General features: G+C 48.7%; 1 long non-coding RNA gene and 2 other non-coding genes across 3 annotated transcripts; 1 reads left to right on the top strand and 2 right to left on the bottom strand.

Annotated features, from left to right (window-relative positions):
• Window positions 1-4643: 4643 nt before the first annotated feature.
• Window positions 4644-20535, bottom strand: LOC125167175 (uncharacterized). The gene is made up of 3 exons (XR_007152679.1): window positions 20485-20535; window positions 18615-18823; window positions 4644-5509 (listed from the first exon to the last, which is right to left on the bottom strand). It is a non-coding gene; the product is annotated as an uncharacterized LOC125167175 (long non-coding RNA).
• On the top strand, window positions 5759-5831 carry TRNAK-CUU (transfer RNA lysine (anticodon CUU)). Its single transcript has one exon. It is a non-coding gene; the product is annotated as a tRNA-Lys (tRNA).
• Window positions 8547-8671, bottom strand: LOC125169344 (small nucleolar RNA SNORA17). The gene has a single exon (XR_007153651.1). It is a non-coding gene; the product is annotated as a small nucleolar RNA SNORA17 (small nucleolar RNA).
• Window positions 20536-24495: the final 3960 nt, after the last annotated feature.

Genomic DNA, 24495 nt, shown 5'->3' with positions numbered 1-24495 from the left:
TAACGAATGGAGCCCCCTGCTGGTCTGAATGGCCATGTAGTGTGAGCAAGAAATGAACTCAATGGCTCATTTGTTACTACGGCATAACCTAGCCTGTTCCTAGCTGATACCATTGGCCTGGCTGCGGAGGGTTTATCCCGGGGCGGGGGGGGGGGGGGGGGGGGGGGCGGGGGGCGGGGGGTGTCAGATGAGCCTGCCTATGTATGCGGTCAGCTAGATCCCCTATTCTTTCTCCAGATCTCAGACAGCAGCACAAGCTGTACATAAGTGGATTAGAATCCTAGCTTTATCATTTACTCCTTCTGAGAGTTGGGGAAGTTTAGTTAAATCCTTTGAGCCTAAGTTTATCCATCTATAACCGGAGAATAATGAAAATAAGATTACCTCCTTCCCAGGGCTGCTGTGTTTCCTGAGTAAATCAATGCTCGATCTTCCCTCTCCCCAGTTTTGACACTTGTCAAAAGTGTCACGAAGGAACTTGTTCCAAATGCAGATTCCTGACCCCCCCCTCCCACCCTACACCTACCGAGTCTGAATCTCTGCAGGTCAGGCCCAGCCATCTGTGCTTTCAGAAGGCACTCCGGGTAGGGTTTTTGCGTGTTGGAGTTTAGGAACCACGACCTTTAAAGTTTTGATTGACAGTCAAAACCTCTGCCCCGAGAAAGGATCGTTGCTTGGAGGCTGGCTTGGCCTGAGGCCAAGAATCTTCAGACTGCCGCAGATCAGGTGGCCACAGTGCCTCGGACAAAAGCCAGAGGCTTAAAAGCTCTGTATTACTTAGAGATCAGGTAACGTCACTTGGAGCCAGCTCAGTGTGTACAACTCCAGCATTAATCAGCCCTCTGCGGCAGAGGCCCAGATCTGTGCTGAGCTTTTTATGAGGTGTTCTTCTCCGAGGGAGAGCTTTCAGGGATGCACCCCCTCCATAGCCCGGCCCAGGGAGGCTGACCCCTCGGGGATGTGGTACCAGCCCCTTTTCCTTCAGGACGAGGCCGATTCTTCAGAGAATCGTGTAAGACTGAGACCAGGAAGAGGGCTGCAAAGCTAGACCCTGGTAAAGTAGCTTCTGAGGGTAGAGAGCTGCCCAAAGGCTGCAGAGAGATGCTTTAAGCTACCTGTAGTAGCTTAAAGTACCAGGCCCAGCTGCCCTCCTGGCCAGCAGCTTCCTCCCAACACATGCCACTGTCATATGGCTCTCTTCCTAAACATTGCTCCAAATGACACTTACGCTCAAGAACACACCATGGCTCCCTATGGCTTCGCACCCATGGAATCGGGTGTTAACTTCTTGCTCTGATTTTCAGACCCCTCCACGTCATACTGCACCATGCCTTTCAGTCCTTCCCCCCACTACGTTCCCAGCCTACTAAGTTCTCTCTTCCCTCCCTTGCCACGGTAACCCACCTGGGAGGGGAGTTCAGACCCCTCACCTGTAGCAGATGCTGCCGGTGCCCCACCCAGACCCCCTTTCCTAGGCCGGTGTGGCCATTCCCTGCCACCCTCTACAAGTACAGGAGGCCGCCCTCTTGCCTCCACGCTGCACAGCTGTCCATGGGACCAGGCCGAGGTTATACTTCAGTTGAACCCCATCTTTGTGTGGTCTCTTCCCTCCTCCCATCCCGTTTTTCTCACTTCCTCACAGACTTTTTCTCCAGACAGACGCCCTCATAAATCACCTGCACGAGAATTTATGTCTTGGGCTTTGCTTCCAGGAAGCCTGAGCTACGACTCCCCTGTCATTCGAGAAGTTACCTTGAGGCAACAGTGGCTTCGAACTATATGCCCAGGCAACCTATACCAGAGGTCACAGAACAGAAAGGCTCACAGCCCAAATTAAGCCATTCATTTATTTTATTTTTACTTTTTTTGGACAGAGAGAGAGAGAGCAGGGGGAGGGGCAGTGAGAGAATCTTAAGCAGGCTCCACGTTCGGTGTGGAGTCCGACACGGGGCTCGATCCCACGACCCCGAGATCGTGACCTGAGTGGAATTCCAGAGTCAGAGGCTCAACCAGCTGAGCCACCCAGGCACCCTGAATCACACCATTTATTAATCAATTTAAAACACACAGTGGACAGGAGGAAGGTAAAGAGACAGGACAGGTGATCACATTTAGGTGGAAGGATCACCCTGCCTGAGTCCGGGGTTACAAGCATTCATGTATCTTGTCCTCTCTGCCACAACAGCCTTCTCTCCTGCTGGTGTGGCTACGGGGGTCAGACCCAAGGGCAGGCCAAGGGTGATAGCTGGAGGCAGTGCCCGAAGTAAGCACACAAAGGGCCTCTACTGGGGAAGGCCAAGGACAAGTATACCTGTTCACACTGCGGCGCCCGAGTGCATCTGCTGAGCAGCTGTGGGTTTTCTCTGTTCCTTGGAGTGTCACCAGTGAGTGACCAACACAGGAGTGACATTGCTTCAACCTGGACAAGACATGATCCGTGCCTCATAAATCCTTAAGATTTACTTGGTATTCTCATTCCTTGTCTGTAAGCAACATTCTCATTTGATCTATATTCCACCCATATACGTTCTATTTATTCTTTCTGTGTCTAAAAAATCTCCTAAGCTACTTGCTTCTATACTTACTGTCTCTCATTTTCTATAGCAAAACTGAATATTCATAAATAACACGGCAAACACAAGACAGTTCCCTTTTCCAGAATTACCATCTCCTACCCATCGGTCTAAAGAGCTTTGTGTCACCCCAAATAAAAAACCACATCCTTTAGTAACGGAACTAGGACTCAGCTCAGGTTTTGAGCACTGGTCTGACTGGCTCTAAGGCCATTGTGCTGGGTGATGTGTTGTTTGGGAACATAGCCTGTCTCCCCTACAGATGGTAGGGACCTGCCCCCCCTACCCCCCCCCCACACACACATGCACACAGTGCTTGAATGATGTCGTGGGGTTCAACTGAATCCATCAGCATTTTAGAGACAGCTCAGCCAGTTTGCTTTCCTGCGTCATGATCACTGCTTAAAAAGCCAGAGGACAGGGGCATCTGGATGGCTCAGTCGGTTGAGCATCCGACTTCAGCTCAGGTCATGATCTTACAGTTCACGAGTTTGAGCCCTGCGTCAGGCTCTGACAGCTCAGAGCCTGGAGACTATTTTGGATTCTGTCTCTCTCTCTCTCTCTCTCTCTCTCTCTCTGCCCCTCCCCCACTCATGCTGTCTCTCTCAAAAATAAACATTTAAAAAAATTTTTCTAAATAAAAATTAAAAAAAATTAAAAGCCAGAGGACAGAAACAAGCTGCCCCCTCCAGCAAAGCTATGAACAGGGTAGGTGCTAAACCCTGGTTTTCATTGGCCAGATTCAGCCTGCGAATAACCAGTGTCCCGATATCTCTCCGGATTCAAGAAAGCAAACTCCTGCCCCCGTGCGACTATAAAACCAGGAGCCTCCGTCCGTTTCCAACTGGTCCACCCATCACAGCACTAAAAGCTGAGCTTTTATATGTGAAAAGTGCTTGCCAAATTCCCAGAATAGCCGTGGCAGGAAATTGAATAACAAGGTAAAAGTGTAACCCTGCACTACACCGTTAATATTGGAGGGGAGAGGGTGGGACAGTCGATTAAGAAAGAAAAATCTTACTGTTGGCCGGTCAAGCTCATACACAGAGCTCTACTTGAGGCTCAAGCCACCAATTCCAATCCACACAGAAGTGACTGGAGACGAGGATTTGAGAAGGACCCCCCGCCCCCGCTCCACGGAACAAACCTTCAGCTCCGCAAAAGGTGTGGGGTCTTCGTTCTAGCCATTCTGCGCTGCCCCACGGGGCCACCCTTGCCCAGTTAGTAGGAAAACCTCTCCCCTTTACACACTTTCTCTTCTTTGCTCTATCACTCAGGAGGCTTCTGGATGGGGAGGACGACGACGATGATGGTAACAGCTCACATTCACAGAGTCATCGGTTGGGTTCCTGAGAAGAAACCCTGAGACCAGCGTGCACCGTGTGCTGCCTGGATCGACGCGCACAGAAAGGGAGGAAAGAAAGGATTGGGCAGGATTGGGCAGAGGGAGAAGCAGAGCTGAAATGGAAACCCAGCAGAGGCCTCCATCAATCCCACGGAGCGTTCCAGGGCTCGCGTGACCTTCCAGAGTTGTCCTGAGTTGAGGCAAGGGGTTCAGGCCTTTATAGCAACTCATCATACATCAGGCGTTGAATGTTTCCCAAACACGGAGAACGGCGTCTAGCACCTAACAAGCGCTCAAAACGTTGTGAATGAATGAATTGGTTCACAAGGGGAAAACTCCATTGCTGCATGTTTCAAGAACAACTGGGAGTCTGGCTCCACTTGTCTGTGCTCTGCCCTCTTCCGTGGGTTGGCTTTGCCCTCGGGATGGCTTCCATCGAGGTCCCAAGATGGACCCAGGGCTACTTGTATCTGTGCCTTTACCAGGAGGAGAGAGAACTTCACCATTAGATCCATCCGAAGACCCAAGTCTTCTCAACTCAGTCGGTTGAGCGTCCAACTTCGGCTCGGGTCATGACCTCGCGGTTTGTGAGTTCGAGCCCCACGTTGGGCTCGGTGCTGACAGCTCGGAGCCTGGAGCCTGCTTCGGGTTCTGTGTCTCCTTCTCTCTCTGCCCCTCCCCCACTTGTGCTCTGTCTCCCTCTATCAAAAATAAATACATAAATGTAATAAGAAAAAAATTTTTTAATGAAAAAGAATAAAAGAAGACCCAAAGTGCCACACTCCACACTTCACAATACGAACCGATCACCGAGGTAACAGGACTGAGACTGTGCTGATTGTTAGGACATTCAGGACACCCCTTGACATCCCACCCAAACCCAGAAAGCAAATATGAGTGCTGGCAGGAAGTGGGGAGAAGAGGAATGAATATCGAGTAGGTAATCAATGAACAACCACTGACCCTTCATCCCATGAGCGTCCAAGCCCTTGAACCCTCTGCTCCCTTCCCCGGGGTCTAGCTTCACCTTCTCCTCATCCCCTGCCTAAATGACCCTCACCTACCTCCACTCTGCAGCTGAGGGTTTGGGGTCATTGGCTACCCTCAGATCCTGTGGGAGAAGGGGAACAAGAGGAAAGAAGTCCACTGAGAGTGGGGTCTAGACTTGGGAGCTTTGAGTCTAACGCAATTAGATTAACCACTCTGCAGAGCCTCAGATAAGCCCCTGTGGCCACACTAGGCAAAATATGCCTTACTCTCTCCCCCCTTTCCCTGCTTTATTTTCCTCCAAGCCCTTATCTCTGTCTGGACTTCTATTGTGTTTATGTTTATTTAGTTGTTTGATGCCTTTTCTGCACTGGAACAGATGCTCCGCGAAAGCAACTACTTTCTTTCGTTCACGTCTGAGTTTTTGTCATCGGCAAAACTCATTTGTGGATGGATGGATGGACGGACGGACGGACGGATGGAGAACCGCTGGCCTGTGTTGCTACGGTAACGGGCTCAGTCTCCTCCTCCACCTTCAGTGGCATCGCCAGAGACTTTTTCGTTTTATCCTCCACTCCAAAGTGCCAGGCCTCAGGAAGGCCAACTGGAGAAAGACAAGAGAGGAAATGTCATCCTACCTCAAGTAAATCAATCTGTCCTTCTGAGCCAGAGAACATCTGATCCATAGATATGGGGCCTCTCTAAGTGGTCCCCAGTTTTAGAGGGGAAAAAAATCAATGAAACTATTTTTTCTGTACAGATTTCACAAGTGTGAAATGTAAGATTTCGACAACAATCCTTTTCAACTCTTAATCATCATTAAATTGATAGAAATCACACATCATTAAATTGAGCCTGGCTGGCTCAGTTGGTAGAGCATGAGACTCTTGATCTCGGGGTTGTGAGTTCGAGCCTCACGTTAAGTGCGGAGATTACTTAAAAATAAAATATTTTACAAAAGAAATCACACATGCACTGTAAGGCCAGCAATGGCCACCTGTCTCACCGTGGCTAATGTTTAATTGGAAGGTGCTGATTGTCACATGGTTCACAGGCTCTTCACCCACAGAAGGACGAGGACAATTCTATCATCTTTCACATGGTGATCTGGGAGCGCCGATTAAGAAAAGGGAAAATAAAGGGGGCGCCTGGGTGGCTCAGTTGGTTAAGCGTCCAACTTCGGCTCAGGTCACGATCTCACGGTTTGTGAGTTCGAGCCCCGCATCGGGCTCTGTGCTGACAGCTTGCTCAGAGCCTGGAGCCTACTCCGGATTCTCTCTCCCTTTCTCTCTGCCCCTGCCCCGCTCACACTCGGTCTCTGTCTCTCTCAAAAATAAACATTAAAAAAAAAAAAAAAAAAAAAGACCAGAGGATTTGAGGCCAGCCTCGCCGGTTTCCAATCCCAGACCCTCTTCTTACTATCTGGGTGGTCTAGAGCAAGTTGATTGATCCTCTGTGCCTCCACTTTCTCATTCATAAAGTGAGGCTACTCTAGGTAGCTACTGTCCAGGACTCTTGAGAAAATGAAGGAGTTGCCACGTGGGAAGCACTAGGACGAGTGGCCGGCTCGCTGTGGGCACCGAGTAAGTGTGGGCTGTTGGAGCGTGTGGTCTGCAATGTTGAAGACATCAGTCACCAGGCAAGCCTCCGTCACTTACACAACCCACTCACATACACGGAATGCACACATAACACGCACAACGCATCCATAACACCTGTAACATACAACAAGGAGAACAAAACACACAAGACACAGGACGTACACGCGTGCATACATAACACAGCCAGGCGTTTTTCATACTCCGTGCATGGCGGTTTCATGCAACCTTGCAGCCAAATCCCTGCTGACACACGCCCGTGAGACTCGCTGCTCTTCCCCCCGGTGGGCCAACGTGACATCATGGAATGCCACGACAGGGCAATTTACCAATTGCTCGTTCTAATTGCTCCCGGAGCAAAATACTCCAGTTTTGTCTCACAAGCTTCTCGGCCACAGGGTCTTCTCCAGCGTAGTGTGGTGCTCTGGAGTCAGGCATGAGTTCAAATCCTGACATTACCACTTACCAACTGAGTGACCAGGAACAAGATGCTAAACTGCTCTGGCTGTGATGCGGTTCTCATTTTATGGAGGCGGAAACAACCAGAAAGAACAAACTGCTGCCCGTGACTCTCATGTTATCCACGAAAAAGATTTACCTTGCACGGTTGCTATAAGAAATGAAAAGGTAAGGTGTGTACCTCATTTCATTTAGTGCTTCACACACGCTGATCTATGCCAACCTAACAGGTGGTGGCGGTGGTGGTGAATGACGTTTTCTTTAAGCGGAAAAAAAAGTTGCTTGGACTTAATTACTCTAAGCTGCTTTTCATGAACATAACAGTAAAGGAGACCCATGGTGACTTGAGTCCCCCCAGCACATGTGGGTTCCAGGTCTCACAAACTTTGACCCAGCATCGTGTCGTAACGGTACCATTTCCCTTCGTGAAATTCGAGAGGTGATGTTTTGACATTGTTGCCTTTCATTTCCTCTTGATGGGTGGGCTTAACTTGTTCCTCAATTTGGGCGAAGCAAAAGGGAGAAGTATTTTTTAAATCGCTGGGATAGCCCAAGTCGGTCCTACCTTCTGGCCCCTGAGAAGGAGCCCCAAATTCTCTCCTGCTCTCCTAAGGCACTGGGGCGTTTTCCAGTTCCTCTGATGGCCAAATATAATACTTTCCTTAGTTTCCTCCAAAGCTCCCCCATTTCAGCTTCAACTTTTCCCCCCGACACTTGGGTGCCTTAACAATGAGTTTTGAAATAATATCTTAACCATATTTCACGTTCTTGTGGTGCATTTCAGTTCACCAAGTGCTTTCACATCCATTCTTCCTTAAGGGCTACAGGAAGACATAAGTCCTCTTTATGAGGACACAGCTGAGGCTCAGAGAGGTGAGTCAGCCTTCAAATGCCACCGTCTCCCGCTACAACAAGAAGACAGTCTTTAATCGACACTTTTCTTAAAACTGCGGTAAAATAGGGGCGCCTGGGTGGCTCAGTCGGTTAAGCGTCCGACTTCAGCCAGGTCACAATCTCGCGGTCCCGGAGTTCGAGCCCCGCGTCGGGCTCTGGGCTGATGGCTCAGAGCCTGGAGCCTGCTTCCGATTCTGTGTCTCCCTCTCTCTCTGCCCCTCCCCCGTTCATGCTCTGTCTCTGTCTGTCTCAAAAATAAATAAATGTTAAAAAACAAATTTAAAAATTAAAAAAAACTGCGGTAAAATATGCGTAACACAGAATTCACCGTTTTAATCATTTTCAGGTGCACAGTCCAGCAGCATTAAGCACGTTCCCATGGCTGTGCGGCCATCGCCACCGCCCATCTCCAGAGCTCTTTTCATTTTCCCAAACTGAAACTCCATACCCATTAAACGCTAACACCCTCCTCCCCTTCTCCAGCCCCTGAAACCACCTTTCTACTTTGTGTCTCTATAAGCGTGACTGCTCTGGGAACCGCGTGCAAAAGGATCCATACAGTGTCTGTCCTCTGGTGCGGGAGACACTTTTGCGGCAAGATTTCTGGAGGACGTACTGGGATTCCTTCCCCCACTGTATTTGTTTTGCTAATATTGCACATCAGCCAGTGTCTATTTTGTGTGTGTGTCAAGTGTCAGACTATTAATATCCAGACATTCATGGGCCAGAACACTGAGTGAGACAAGCCTCTCTTTCTGCCACCTAATGACCCAAGTGTGACACATCAGCCACATCTGCAATGCTCTGAGGGCAGGAGGGTGTCTATTCCTCACCCGAAAGTAACCTACCCTCGTGGACACAAACACCTGGTAGGCCCTGCCCTGCAAAGCACATGTTTTCTAACATTTGGTTTTATGCTGAATGCTGTTTGTTCCTCTTGGGCCTCCAAGAAATTACTTGACTTGTGGAATCAGCAAAAAGAAAAGAGGGGAGAAGAGGGGAGAGGAGAGGAGGAGAGAAGGGAGGAGGGAGAGGAAGGGAAGGGAGGAGAAAGGAGGGGAGGGGGGGGAAGGGAAGGGAAGAGAAGGGAAGGGAAGGGAAGGAAAAAGAAAAGAGAGAAGAGAAAAGAGAAGAAAAGAAAAGAAAAAGAGAAGAAAAGGAAAAGAAAAAAAAAGAAAGGAAAGGAAAAGAAAAGAAAAGAAAAGAAAAAGGGCTCCTGGAGAGGGGCATAAGACATTTTCATGTTCTACTTCTGAGATTCCCAAAGACTCCCTCTCATCCACTGGCCTCTGTGTGTTGTTGTTGTTTTGTTTTGTTTTGTTTTGTTTTGTTTTGTTTTGTTGTTTTAAAGAACTCTGTGATCTACTTCAATTCATGTTTTGCCAAGAAAGCTAACACAGCTGCAAATCCTCTCTGCCCTGAAAGCCTTCCAGCCTTTCAGCCTTTCCAGAGGCCTCTTTGCTCGCTCAGTGGCCACTTCCCTCCCTCCCGGGCTGGCCAGCCTCTCTGAGCCCACTGTTCCCCAGGCCGCCCACCAGCTCCTGTGACAAGGCACTACTCTCTGGAAGTGGCCGTGCCTTCTCTGTGGGTTTCCATTACTTGGAGAAGCGCAGCCCCCTTGGGCACCCCAGCCCCCCTCCTTAGGCTTCCCCCTCAGAAAACTGGCTCAGCTGCCGGCTGGTAAACTGGCTGGCTATCACCATGACAACAGCCTGGCCCAGAGCCTGGATGACGCCAGGCCTGACTCCCCTCCCAGCCTCACCCAAATCTGTTTGTTCAAGTTCCAGCTGCTTTTGTTGGGCTCCGTTTTGCTTGTCAGTTTAGGGCAGCTCCGCTGCTGATTGGCTGCAGGGGCTGGGCTTAGCATCCCTGGGATACTAACCGGGAAGTCAGCTCCCTGCCTGGGCAGGGATTTCCTGGCACCCTGGGGTATTTCCCCATCACAGTAACAAGATCTAGAAGAGCCTTTCAGGCAGGACAGAGCCCATAGGAAGCCGAGGCATCAGATAATCCATTAATGCTCTGATCCCTCTGATGACTTCAATCAAGGACACTCTCGCCAGCCCACTGTTGGCTCTGAGATGCCATACTCATGACTAAAAGCCAGCCTGGGGCGCCTGGGTGGCGCAGTCGGTTAAGCGTCCGACTTCAGCCAGGTCACGATCTCGCGGTCCGGGAGTTCGAGCCCCGCGTCAGGCTCTGGGCTGATGGCTCAGAGCCTGGAGCCTGCTTCCGATTCTGTGTCTCCCTCTCTCTCTGCCCCTCCCCCGTTCATGCTCTATCTCTCTCTGTCCCAAAAATAAATAAAAACGTTAAAAAAAAATTTAAAAATAAAAAAAATAAATAAATAAAATAAAAGCCAGCCTGTTGTTTGATAAAACTAAAGAAGCAATACACCATGTTGATGGAACCGTCCAGCTGTGGATTAACATCAAAAATAAATAAAACCAGGAAGAAGAAACACTTAGGTGGATTTTTGAGGAACACTTTAAGTGAATATGGCAATAGACATCCAAGTGGATTTTCAAATCATCACTTGGGGGTGACTTTGCTTTTATTATTTGTATAACTACAGAAGCAAGAATCTGGAACATTGTTGGTGACTAATTTGAAAACACACCTGTAGCCTTTTGTCATTTCATCAGGTTTTTATCTCCCAAATAACTCAGTTTAATAACTTGCTTGGCCTCCGGGGCTCCTGAGTTTACCCCCAGATTCTCTGGTTTGTGATATAAAAGGTGCCCCTCGTGTGTCGCCCTTTGCAGCTGTGTCAGGGCAACCCGCCAGGCTATAGAGCTACTTAGCTTGGCTTAGTCTTGGTACTTACTGAGCTATTTTTTTTTTAACCTTTTTATTTATTTATTTATTTTTGAGACAGGGAGAGACAGAGCATGAACGGGGGAGGGGCAGAGAGAGAGAGGGAGACACGGAATCTGAAACGGGCTCCAGGCTCCGAGCCGTCAGCACAGAGCCCGACGCGGGGCTCGAACTCACGGACCGTGAGGTCACGACCTGAGCCGAAGTCGGCCGCTTAACCGACTGAGCCACCCAGGCGCCCCCTTACTGAGCTATTATCGTCATCATTAACTCCCACCAATGGCTGTTTTCTGAGGATCCTGACACTCTTTATAAAAATTACATCATCGATCCAACAAATATTTAACAAATATTTACTAAGTCTCAATTGGCCAGGCACTGTGCCAGCCACTAGCGATAAAATGATAGACAGACACAGCTCCAGCCCCTTGGTAGTAGCTTCTGGACTAGTGGGGGAGACAGACATTAGTCAAATAACCACACAAAATGTAAAATTACATCTGTGCCATGTGAGTGAAGCCATCTCAGACACTCCAGACCAGCCCATCTCCCAGTTGAATACCACAGAGGACATCAGTCTTTGCCATATTGAGCAGAAGAACGTCCTGGCCAATGCCTGTCTTAATTCCTAACTCACAAAATCATGAGATACAATAAACTGGTTGCTGTTTTAAGCTCTGTTCTCCCCCCAAATAATTACATCTGTATTAAGTGCCTAAAGCATTAAGAGAATGTGAAATAGAGGAAATAAACTACATTTTGGCCACTTTGCCTAGTTAGAAAACAAGAGTTAACATAAGAATTTAGAATGATTTGATCACCTAAGTCCCAGAGTGGAAAGCAAAGCCCCAGAGATGCAAATGCTCAATCCCCCAGCCCTGCAGAAAGAGCCTGGGGTTTCCTTACACTAAAACTTGTTTGCTGAACAGCGCCCTCTTCTGGCCTGGAGCCCTTTCTCCTGAAGCAGCTACTTCCTACTCGCTGCTTTTAAAGGGATTTGTAGAATATGATGTCCACTCCTTCCTCAAAGGTGTGCTGAGCGCCCAGGCCCTGGGAATACAGCCTGATGAGACACAGGCTCCCCACCCTTACGGAGCTGACAGTCTTTTGAACCTCCTGACATCTCTGAAGAGTGTAGGGCAAACTTCAGAACGCCTACTTGTCGGATAAGAAACTGAGTCGGGGACGGCAGATAAAGCTTTGCTACACTGTTGATGATTTAGGACTAGATTTTAGGGTGCAAGGATGCACCCTGCAAGGGTGCAAACCTCCCACCGAACATTAGATTGAGCCCAATTTCCGCAGGCTCGGTAGCCACACTCTGCCTCATCACCCTCTACTTCTTGAGTTCCCTCCTGCTTGGGAAATCTCTTCATGGTCCCCGAACCAGGGGACCCCACGTCTACACCGCTGTGGCCTCAGGTGCCTTTTCCTGCCACTTCATCTCTGCTATGGTTTCCCCAAAGCCAGCCTCAAGTCTCCATCTTCCCAAAGACCCTCCAGCCCTCCCTGACATCTTGCCCCTTAGTGCCCCCGCTACTGTAACATACATTTAGGAACAGACACCCAGGCAGACATCTCGATGTATATACCTTGTCCCATCGAAAGCACAGCCTTTGGAGGGATCAGACAGACCCGGAGTTCAGATCTGCCACCTACTAGACTGTGACGTGAGGAAAATTTCATCACCTTCTCCTACGCAACCAGGCTGTTCTGAAACTTACATATGTTTTGAGCACTTGGCACATAGTAAACACTCAGCTTGTATGTCTAAGTCCTTTAACGTGTCCAATCTGGTCACCTGCTTAAAAAGCATTACGACCCTCGAGGCATCTTCTATAGCCTTGGGCGCGTGTAGAGAGATATAGAAACTGGGCGCTGTGTGGAGAACAGGGCTGATACAGAAGGCATGCTGCCTAAGGCCCACAATATTTTCACAAATCCATAGACATGATTTTATTTCCCTTAAAACTCAGGAGAAAAAAATTAACTTTTATATCAAAAAATGACACTACGTTATATATGTTAACCTATTTGTCTTCATACCAATGCAGTCATAAAATATAATTTTCAATTAATTTTTATAGAGGAAGGAGCCCACAAAGGCCAAAGAGTCTAGGGCCCATCAAAGTCATTATGCAGCCCTGATTCTGAAGAAAGTCCTCTGCTATTTAAAAAAAAGAGAAAAAGAAAAAGTGGGAAAACCAAACAGTGCAAAAGAAGAAAATCGCTCACTAGCCGAGTGTAAGGGTCTCTCCAGCCCTAACATTCTTCGATTCAGAGAATTCCTTTTGCCTCAGCATGGCAGGATCCTGTACAGAGCACATTCTTAAGAGTAAATTTCCTAACGCTTTCAGAATCTGCGAGTCCATCCACTTTCAGCAGAAGATCTTGTCCCCCAAGAATTTGGTGTGCCTTATAAAATCCATGTATGCGCGCTTTATCTACTTGGTCAAGGATTGCCATGCCCTCCGGTAGCCGACAGAGGGCGCAGCGATTCAATCTTCAGCGTGGGTATCACAGCCAGCAAGGGGAATAGAAAGCCTTGCTGTTCAACAATTGGGGCCTGACATGGGAGATTGTTAGAGATTCAGTATCTTGGACCTGACCCTAGGGAGGATCCTAGACACCTGCGATCCAAATTCACATGTTAAGAAGATCCCTGGGTAGGGGCGCCTGGGTGGCTCAGTCAGTTAAGCATCTGACTTCAGCTCAGGTCATGATCTTATGGTTGGTGAGTTTGAGCCCCGTATTGGGCTCTGTGCTGATGGCTCAGAGCCTGAAACGTGCTTCGGATTCTGTGTCTCCCTCTCTCTCTGCCCCTCCCCACTCGCGCTCTGTCCTTCTCTCTCTCGCTCTCTCAAAAATAAACATTTTAAAAAATTATAAAAATTATATATACAAACCTTAAGGTTTAAGAAGCACTGATTTAAAGCTTCTAGCCTGAGAAAGGGAAGCCCACTTCCTCAACAGGAAGAAGGATGGGAGAGGAACTGGCCAAGGCATCCCTTGCAGCCCCCAAATCTCCTATTCTTTCAGCCAATCAGCCAGCATCAATCAAGATGGGACTGAAGCCACAGGAGGGATATAAAAGCATTCTATAGGTCACAAAGCAACTCGCTTCATCTTCTTCCATTTCAATAAGTACTTACTGAGTGCCTACTATGTCCTGGGCATCGAGATACAACAGTGAGCAAAAAACAGACCCTGTTCCTACCCTTGGGGGGCTCTCAGCCTAGCGGGGACACCAAGGATGAACCGTCACACACACGACTACAAACCTTGATGTGGTTGCCATGTGGGTGCAGAGGGCCATGAGACAGTCACAGGAGGGAGGGGAGCCGGTTTATACCAAATGGTCAGGGAAGGTCTCTCTGAGAAAGTGAACTATAAGCTCGAGAGCTGATGATGCCTAAGCCAGGGAAAGAGTAGGAGCTCCTGGCAGGCGGAAGAGAATGTACAGAGGTCACGCAACAGGGAGGAACGTGGAGCATTCAAGGAACTGAAAGAAGGAACTGGCATGGAGTGAGGCAACAGGGAGGGAGGCAGAAAGCAGCCTGATGGGGCCAGAAGCAGAGGACACAGGCTCCACGCGTGGACGCGCGCGCGCGCGGGCGCACACACACACACACACACACACACACACACACACATACTGCAAAGCGACTGGCCCACGGCCCTGTTTTGGAGGGTCCCTGCTGCAAACATCCATGCGAACAACTCACCCCTGCCCACTGAGTCCCATTCTCCGCGACGGCTCACCCTCTCCTCTGCTAACCTCTCCTCACCCTCCCCACCACCAGCCATCTCTCTGTTACCTGTCTGCTTCTACCCTTCCCGCTCCAGCGTCTCCACCATTTACCATTTAAACCTGATTGAGTTCTCCCCCAACTTGCCAGGGCAGCCAGACCCCAATTTCAGGACAACTCCTTCCCCTGAAGGAAAGACAATCCCTGAATCAGAAGCTACAAGTTCACTGAAGGCTCCGTGTATGGAGGGATCATCATGTGCCGGGCCAGCCCCCATTTTATACACTTTTTCATCCGATCCTTACAACCGGCCTTCACTAGATAGCTGCTATCATTCCAGCTTTGCAGTTGAGGACATTAAAGCCGTTCTGAAGGGTAAGTAATTTTTACAATTACACAGCTAGAAACCGTGTGACCCTGTACTGACGGCACAGGTACATTTCGAAAGCCTCCAGAAGGAGCACACTCCTGGCCCACCCCAAAAGAAATCATCTTGAATGTGTACAAATAATCAGCTGCAAAGATATTTGTAGCCTTGTCTAGAACAGCAAAAAAAATGTAGAAATCGCCCAAAGGTGGGGCGCCCTGGGGGGCTCTGTCGGTTAAGCATCCGACTTCGGCTCAGGTCATGATCTCTGGGTCCGTGGGTTCGAGCCCCTCGTAGGGTGCTGTGCTGACAGCTCGGAGCCTGGAGCCTGCTTCGGATTCTGTGTCTCCCTCTCTCTCTCTGCCCCTCCCCCACTCATGCTCTGTCTCTCTCTCTCCGTCGAAAATAAATAAACATTAAAAAAAAATAAAAAAGAAATAGCCCAAAGGTTATATTTCAACAATGCAGAATTATTTAAATTGCTGGACGTTTATAACTGGAATCCTATGTAACCAGCTATTTAATTTGATCACATAGAAAAATATGTTTATGGGGCGCCTGGGTGGCTCAGTCGGTTAAGCGTCCGACTTCAGCTCCGGTCACGATCTCACACTCCGTGAGTTCGAGCCCCGCGTCAGGCTCTGGGCTGATGGCTCAGAGCCTGGAGCCTGCTTCCGATTCTGTGTCTCCCTCTCTCTCTGCCCCTCCCCCGTTCATGCTCCGTCTCTGTCTCAAAAATAAAATAAACGTTAAAAAAAAAATTAAAAAAAAAAAAGAAAAGAAAAGAAAAATATGTTTATGATCTATGGTGTAGAAAAAGCAAATTACAAAACATTATTACAGCATGATCCTATTTTCATAAAAACCACAGCATAGAAACTACAAGGCATAAAAGTAGAGTGTATAGGAAAAGTACAATCAAAAGTAATGACGGTTGTTATCTCTGTGATGAGACTACAGGTGATTTTTTACTTTCCTTATTTTGATTGTCCGAATTTTTAAAGGTTTCGCCACGAGCGTCTATTTCTTTTCGAAAGAGAGGAAAAGCAATAAAATAAAAATGAAGAAACTCAGGAGGCGTTTGAGCCTTCCCATTTATTATCTATTAAAAAACAAACATATTGCTCTGCTGGGAACATTTTAAAAAACATGTTTTCTTCTCACAAAAACAAACACAAAAAATCAGAGAGAACAAACAAGCAAAAGGAGAGAAACACATTCCCTCCTCCCCACAGACACCCAATACCAGCACCTTCGTGACTCTTCATAAGTCCCGTTTTTTAACAGATAGTAAAAAAAAAAAAAAAACATTCTGCTCTAGATGCCAGTCCCTGGGGCCCACCCTGTTCCCAGCGTGAGTTTGGAATGGGGCTTACAGATTCCTCCGAGATACCAAACAGCCCCTAAGGTGGATTTGTCCAGGTCTCAGACTGCATCTGGGATTCCAGAATAGCAACTCACTTAGTGCGGACCCTGCTGTTGGGGATCACACAATTCCTCGTGGGTCACAGGCGACAAGAGCCATCAAGTGTGAGGACCATAAGAGTGATTCCCAGCGTGTTTGCAATTGCAACACCCTATCATTACTGGATTTTGCAACCATCCTTCCCCTTGGAAGAGAACTCAAAGGAATACAAACAGCATTTGCATATTCCATTTAGTACTTTTCCACACATGCAGCTGAAGGGAAGTAAGGTTAATCTGGCTTTAAGACTATCACAGCCCTCCTTCCCCCCCACCCCCCACCCCTTGGAGAACTGCTGGCAATCAATCCCAGTGTCCTTGGACAGGTTTGGGAATGACAGCTCTGAGGAGCTGTGCAGACAGGTTCTGCCACAAGGGAGGCCACACCAGGCCGGGGAGCCCAGGTCGCAGGGCAGGATGTCTCTGGGCCATTCCCACACATACACACTCCACAACAATAGGTTTCTAAGGCCCACCCTGCCCACACCCTCTCTTATTAAAGTCCCCCCTCCTGGGAAGGGGAGCAGGATGGCCCTACAGCTGCTGGCGCCTAGCCCCACTGGGTCCACACCCTCGGCGCAGCCCTCGGGCACAAAGTGTTCCTAGAGCTGATGTGCAAGTCAACCATTCCTGGATTCTTCAGAGGCTTCGATAGCCAATCATGGCCCAGGCCCAGGGCCTCCCCTCCCACCCCAAGCTCCACAATGGAGCTGGTGTCACTACTGCTGTTCTATATGCTCTTCCTTGAAACTTCAGAGATTTTGGAGACCCCATTCATACACACACACACACATATATATATGTGTGTATATATATACATATATATATATATATGTGTGTGTGTGTATGTGTATGTGTGTGTGTGTGTGTGTGTGTGTGTGTGTGTATGGCTCCTCTCATCAATAATAACTATAGGGGTGCCTGGGTGGCTCAGTCGGTTAAGCGTCCAACTTCGGCTCAGGTCATGATCTCTCGGCTCGTGAGTTCGAGCCCCGCGTTGGGCTCTGGGCTGACAGCTCAGAGTCCGGAGCCTGCTTTGGATTCTGTGTCTCCCCCTCTCTCTGACCCTCCCCTGCTCGCACACTGTTTCTCTCTCTCTCAAAAATAAACAAACGTCTAAAAGAATTTCTAATAATAACCATAGCTTCTCTTTACTAAGCTCCTTCTATGATAGGCATCTTGCAAGCATGCAGTGCACGCAGCAGTCTTTTGAGGTGGACACAATTATTCTCATTTTCGCAGATAAGAAAACTGAGGCTCCAAGAGAGTCGAGTGATCTGCCCAATGTCACACAACTGCTAACAGAGACAAGAGTCAACCCAGACCTGCCTGACCCCAAAGCTCATGCGCTGTCCTGGAAGGCTAATGCAGAGGGGAACCGAGAGATCATATAATATTCCCCATCCCATTTACAAGACATTTAAGATGGAAAATTCATTTACAAACTGTTAGCTAGCACTTATGTGCCAGGAGCTTTGGAAATATCAACTCAGTTTATCCTCATCGTATTGCTAGGAGATGGGTGCTTATTTTTACAGATGGGAAGCTGACACACAGAGAGGGGAGTACACTTGCCTAAGGCTGCACAGCAGATGGTAGAGACTGGATATAAACCTGGCCCTAGAGCCCCTGTGCTGCCTCTCTGAACCCAGGAGCAGAGGCCCTTCCCTCCTAATTCTTCGTCCTTTGGCCTTTCCACATCACCACTCTCCTCTCTCTGAGAGTCCACTTCAAACTTTCTCATCCCTCTCTGTGTGGTGATGGTGTTCTCTTGTGAAATTGCTTGGTGAACTACTTATTGTGCAAGGCTTTATTTGATTAGGTCACTATTTAGATTCCTCCAAAGAACTCACAGTTCTAGAAGGTTTGTCGAAGCAAAGGCTTAGCGTTGTTTTGGGTTTTTTGGTTTTGTTTTGTTTTGTTTTGAATGCAGAGATTAATCAATTTACCATTTAGTCAACAAGGGCTTATTGGGAGCAGTTTCTGTCCCCAGCCCTGTACGGGGCAATACGGAGTCTAAGAACACAAAGACACACAAAACATGGCTCCCACCCTCAAGAAAACAACACTAATGACATCACATATAAGTGTGCACTCTGTGCGGTGGGTCTGTATACAGCCGCATTCAGAAGATACCTAGGAGACGAAGGTCAGAGAAGTTGTGATGAAGCAGGTGGAACTTGAAATAGGGATTGAAAAAATAGGGGCAGGGTTTGGATAGCAAGAAGAAAAATACAGTCCAGGCAAGAGAAAGAATGCACCAGATCCTCAGAAATAAACTAGAAAGAGAAAAGGCTGGGGTTGTTTTTTTGTTCCTGCCAAATTTTTCTATTTCTATCAGCGTGAACAAAGAGCAAATACCTCCTCTAGCCTCTACCGTGACAGGGCTTCTGGAATCGGAGAAGGGCGCTGTGCCTCATATGTCCACCAGGGGGCAGAGCTGCCGCTTCTGCCGCTATAGCTCCGAGTACAATCAGAGGTGAAGGATTCCAGACTTCTCAAATCAGCAGGATGACTGAGGCCAGCGGTGGGCACCAATCTTCTTAGTCTGAGCTGCCTTCATACACAGTCTGGAAGTGAGGGAAGAAATAGAATGTAGAATGTAGGAGGAATTGGTCGAGATTGAAAGGGGAGAGAGAGAGAGACATTGAAGAGGCATTCCCCTACAGAATCTAACCTTTATGTACCATGAAAAGACCTTCCAAGGGCTGAAAGGGGTTCCCATGGGTTCAGGCTGCATGCCTTCTGCTGTCGTCTTAGCTGAGAAAAGTTTAATGCAAGGCTTGGGGTCACTATTAAAAAAAATAACTAACGGCTAGTCTAAGCCTGGTTTCAGGACAGCCAAGTCACGTTCTCTGGACAAGAGCAGCCATTCCAACCACTGTAAGGAGGAACGCTTGTGGCTTGGGAAGTACACACGTCCCGGCCACCACCACAGGCCCTGGTGTCAGGCTGTGGCTGCGTGAAGCAGCAGGTGTGCCACTGTTATCCGTTAGGAGGCCTGAGGTCAGTACTTAGCTTTACTGCACGCCCCCTCATCTGAGCCGGGCAACAGGGTCCTGAAGCCACAAGAGCACACAGGCGGTTAGAGGTGAGATGGAAGCCAGAAATCCTAGCCTTTATCTGTCTCTAACTAGCTGTGCAAGTTTGGGTGGACGAACCAACTTCTCGAGAGCCTGAGTTTCCGCATGTGTGAAATAGAAGGGCTGAATGGGGGGGGGGGGGGGGGCAGGGAGAATGTGGGATGTACTTTCCTGCTCTGAAATTCTGGAAAACACACAGTCCTCTGGTCAGAAAACCGGGGGATTGGTGGGGGGTGGGGGGCGCGACTGAGCAGCTTGAAGAGATAGCCCCTTGCCAAGCAGTCCAGTCCCCAGCAGTGGCCTCTGCGGCACTGCCCGCCCCACCCCCGCCCGCAGGGCCCGGCGATATACACCCACGGCTCCCTCGGAGACTTCTGGAATCTCACTGGATTCCTCCCAGGAATGCTTATTGCCCTTTACATCTGCAAATCGCTTTACATCAGCAGCCCTGCTGCGCGATTATTAATCATCGCAATATTCTTCCTTCCGCCTGGAAGAGGAATTGCAGGGATCCGGATTTATGAAGGTGAAATCCGAAGGTAATTTGCCTAGGATTCATTCAATAATCAGGTAACTATTTTAATTAAGCGCCTCATACGAGCAAGGTGCAAAGAGCCACACAAATCCAGTTACCATTGGGATCAAAATTGCAGGGGTCCTCAGCGGGCTTCACTGACATTCCAATTATGTCATGGGGATAGGGAGTAGTTCCAAGGTGAGGGACGGTATTCCCTCACAAGCCTGATTGATACTGCTGCAAATATTACGATCACCCCCCCCCCTCACCCCCACAGTTCATTTTACCACGCCAAGTAAAGAGAAGCGACCTTCCCAAGGTCACTTATCCCCCAAGGGGCAACACTGACCCAGAACCTCTGGCTACAAAGCTTTCCACTGCGCCATGGGCGAGAATTTTAAGTTCGACCCTATAAAATATAAAATAGAGTTAGGCGAGGGATGGCTGTTTCCATGATTTCCGGCACAGAGTGAGAAAATCGTGATCCGAGCTCACCCACCCGGGACAGATGAGACAGCCCCAAATTTTGTCTGCAGCCTCAAAGAGTCAAGTAATGTTTACAGACCACAGAGCTCATCCGATCACCCACGCCCTCTCTAGGGGTCCCTAACGCCTCCGCCCCTTGCCTCACCTCGGGTCTGCGGGAAGGGGCGGGAGGGGGGGCGCGTGACACAGAGCCGCCGCCAGCACCCTGCGGGGGCGTGGCCGGGAACAGGGGGCGGGGCGAGGCGGGAGTCCGGTTCCCAGCCTCCTCCCGACGGGCGGCTCGCGGGCTGCGCCAAATATGGGCAGAACGGAAGCGGCGGACAGACGTCACGGCGCCGGGTGGGGGCCGCGCTGCGGGGCCTGTGACGGGAGGCGCTGACGGCGCCTACGTGTCACCATGGAAACCAAACAGTAAATAGAGGACTCGCGAGCTCCTGGCACGGCTTGACCCTGCGACCGGGCCAGAAGCAAAGGACCGGAAGCTGGGACGGGCCGGGACAAACCTGGGCCGGGCAGACGCGGGCAGAGGAGGGGACGCCGAGAGAGCACCCCCTCGGGAAGCCAGCTATCCCGCAGCCCAGGATCCAGCAGGGGTGGGTCTAGAATAGAAAGAAGCCCTTCTGGACCAGAAGAAGGCTTCCTGTCCTTTTTGAAGGGCTTCTATTGGCCTGCAAGGTTGTTGGGGATATTGGTTTCGTTTTGTCTTTTCTTACTAGCGGCTAAGAATTCAGGGATCGGAGCCACATTACCCGGCTCGGATACCAGCTCTGCCACTCCACTCGGATGATCTCGAGGAAACCGCAGTCATTCTGTGCCCCAGATTATTTTATCTGTAAGATTAATAGCAAGACTTACCTGCTAAGGTTGTATTAACGAGTTAATGTAGATACTAGTATGTGGGAGTGTGTGTTTGGAAGAACCTGGCCCGTGGTGAGCCAAATCAGTGCTAGCTATTTTTATTCCTAAGCAGCAAAACAGTAGCTTACCAAGTATTAGGCAGCTACTAAATCACAAGATTGTTGTAATGTTTTGTTTTCTTGATCGTTTTTCAGTTTTAAAATGAATAATTGTAAAGGAATTTTCCACTTTAAAGCTAATATTAAAATTTAGTGAAGTATTGCCTGTATGAACTGAAATGTATATTTACCAAATAAAAATATCACACGTCTGTTTGCACCGCCTCACAGTATTAGATTTTAAACACAAAAACTCCACACGGTCATAAATAATAACAGAACTGAAGTCACTCAAGTTCGATTTCTCATTCACTATTGTCCGTGTTTATTTCAAATCTATTTAAACACAGTGCTGTGTACTACCATAGGTTGGAGATGTGCATTGCACCCAAAACAGTTTCAAATGACTCTGAACCATTACAAACTTACTCTTGAGATGAAGGCATATAGCTAAGTCCACGTGTTGGGGATCAACTATTAGTATAACTGAGAGTTTCCTTCCATGTAGCATACGACGCATTAAAGGATCAGTGATTTTAAAAATGAAGCTTACATATGCATTATGAAAAGTTGACAGTAATCCCAGCAACTGTTTACAACTCGAAGCAACAAGAGACGTTCTTTTCAGGAAATACTTTGTCACACCTAAAGTCGACAGTTCATGGCATTAATAAAAAAGCAGACCAACTTTAGTTGGTTTTATTAGTTTTACATTCTCAGCACTTAATGTGACCTCTTGTGGATGAGAGGCCCTTGGTTGACCCCCCCAGTAATTCCTACCTCCTGGTGTCCATGCCTTTGTGTAATTCCCTCCCCTTGGGTGCAGGTGGAACCCAAGACTTGCCTCTAAGCAATAGAATATGGCAAAGGCGATGGGATGTTATTCCTGTGATAAATAATCTGCAATATTTATATATTCACCTGTATCTATTTCTTTTTTTTTTTTTTTAATTTTTTTTTTCAACGTTTATTTATTTTTGGGACAGAGAGAGACAGAGCATGAACGGGGGAGGGGCAGAGAGAGAGGGAGACACAGAATCGGAAACAGGCCCCAGGCTCTGAGCCATCAGCCCAGAGCCCGACGCGGGGCTCGAACTCACGGACCGCGAGATCGTGACCTGGATGAAGTCGGACGCTTAACCGACTGCGCCACCCAGGCGCCCCACACCTGTATCTATTTCTATATAAAGGAGATATATACATCCATTTTACCAGCACAGACTACTAGGTTCTCCTGGCAGGCTTGCCGAAGTGGGCAACCATGTTGAGAACACAGTCTCTGTGATCTGAGGGTGGCCTCTGGCCAACAGCCAGCAGAAGGTCAGGCCTTAGTTACAAAATCATGAGGAAATAAAGTCTGCAACAACCAGAATGAGTTCAGAAGCAGACTCTTCTCCCTTCAACCATCCGGCTGAAAAGTCAGCTCAGCTGACACCTTGACTGCAGCTTTATGAGACCATGGACAGAGGACGGAGCTTACCCATGCAGTCCACAGAAACGAAGAAATACGTGTGGCTTCTGGCTGCTAAATTTGCGATAATTTGTTGTGCAGACGCAGAACCCTAATCCGCCCGCTTTGCCCGCCCACACAGCTCCCACCTCGCCGTTGTGGTGTAGCACCTAGCACTACATACACTTCTCGGGCCTTCCATCCTAAATGGTGGGGTATGGGCCCCTGCAGTGCATTTCCACCGTGGTCACCTGATGTCGTCAGAGTTTTGAAGCTGGAAAGGGAGCTCCGAGATTTTTGAAATCCGCTCCTGATGGGGTAATCTCAGAGGGGGCTAGAGGCTCACCCTAAGTCACATAAGTACATATTATTTTAAGTTTACTTATCTTGAGGTAGAGAGAGAGAGCACAAGCAGGAGAGGGGCAGAAGGAGAGGGAGAGAGAGAATCCCACACAGGTTCTGCACAGCCAGCACAGGAGCCCAATGTAGGGCTCGAGCACACAAACTGTGAGATCATGACCTGAGCCTAAATCAAGAGTCAGACGCTTAACCGACTGAGCCACCCAGGAGCCCCACAAGTACCTACTTAGGAGCAGATTTTAACATTCTAGCAAAACAGTTCAGCACGTCAGACTTCATAGTCACAAAGAGCTCATTTCAAATCTCTGATCTGCTACTTCATAAGTGTGTGACCTTGGGCAATGTGATATTTTTGTAGCTCATTTTCCTCATCTGTAAGATGAAGATCCTAATAATATCTGCACCATCGGGCTGTGGTGCGGACTTAACGAGAGCATCCATTCAACAAAATAATTATCGTATGCCCAGTATGGGCCAGTTACTAGAGGTCAAATGCTTAGCGAAGCGAATACAGTCCCTGATTTAGCATTGCCTGTGAAGTGCATAGCACAGCCTGGCATATAACAAGCACATGTGAAATGTTAGCCATTATCACTATTATATCCTAGGGCTCCAGGTCCGATCCCAACCACGTGCCTCCAGACGAGCTCCATAAGCTCACATCATAGAACATCTAGTGTATAAGTGAACTGCCTACACCACCCTCCCCCGCCCCCGCCCCCGGGTATCCCACAGGCTTGGCAAACTCCAACATGGAACTTACTTTCTTATTCCCCAAACCTACTCTTCTTCCTGCAGTCACAGTCACACAGCCTCCATGTATGTCGAGCCCGGTGAACCTGGGAGTGACTGGGATTCCTCTCCCTCCCTCACCTCCCACATCCACTCAGTCACCAGGTCCCAACAGTCCTACCCCCTAATTACCTCTTGTTCCCTCTGCAATCCCACCACCACCGCCCCGGTCCAGCCTACACACAACTGAAGCAAGTAAATACCAGGCTCTTCATGATCTGGCCACAGTTACCTCTTCCTGACCTATCTCCAGCCCCCTCCGCTTTGATGCTGCAATATTAATGTAAACGAAATCAAATGCACTTCGGGGATGCTCTATAATCACATCCCCCTCCTTTCCTTCCTCCCCCCTCCACCCATATTTTATAGTCCAGCAAAAGCAAGTGTGTTGTTTCAGGAGTGTGTGCCTTTACGGGGATATCCCTCTGCTTCCTGAAATCCCTCCACCGGCCACTCGCTCATCTGGCAAACTCCATCCATCTTCAAAGCCCAGCTCAGAGATCACTGGCTCGGAGATGCCCCCAGATAGAGTTCATCACTCCCTCTTCTGCACAACTGTTGCATCTGATGTTTTCACCGTTACGGTGTATTATGATGC

Source organism: Prionailurus viverrinus, chromosome B3 (genome assembly GCF_022837055.1).
Source record: "Prionailurus viverrinus isolate Anna chromosome B3, UM_Priviv_1.0, whole genome shotgun sequence".
Lineage (NCBI taxonomy): Eukaryota > Metazoa > Chordata > Mammalia > Carnivora > Felidae > Prionailurus > Prionailurus viverrinus.
The sequence above is the reverse complement of the archived record's forward strand: the minus strand, read 5'-3'. Positions and strand labels throughout refer to the sequence as shown.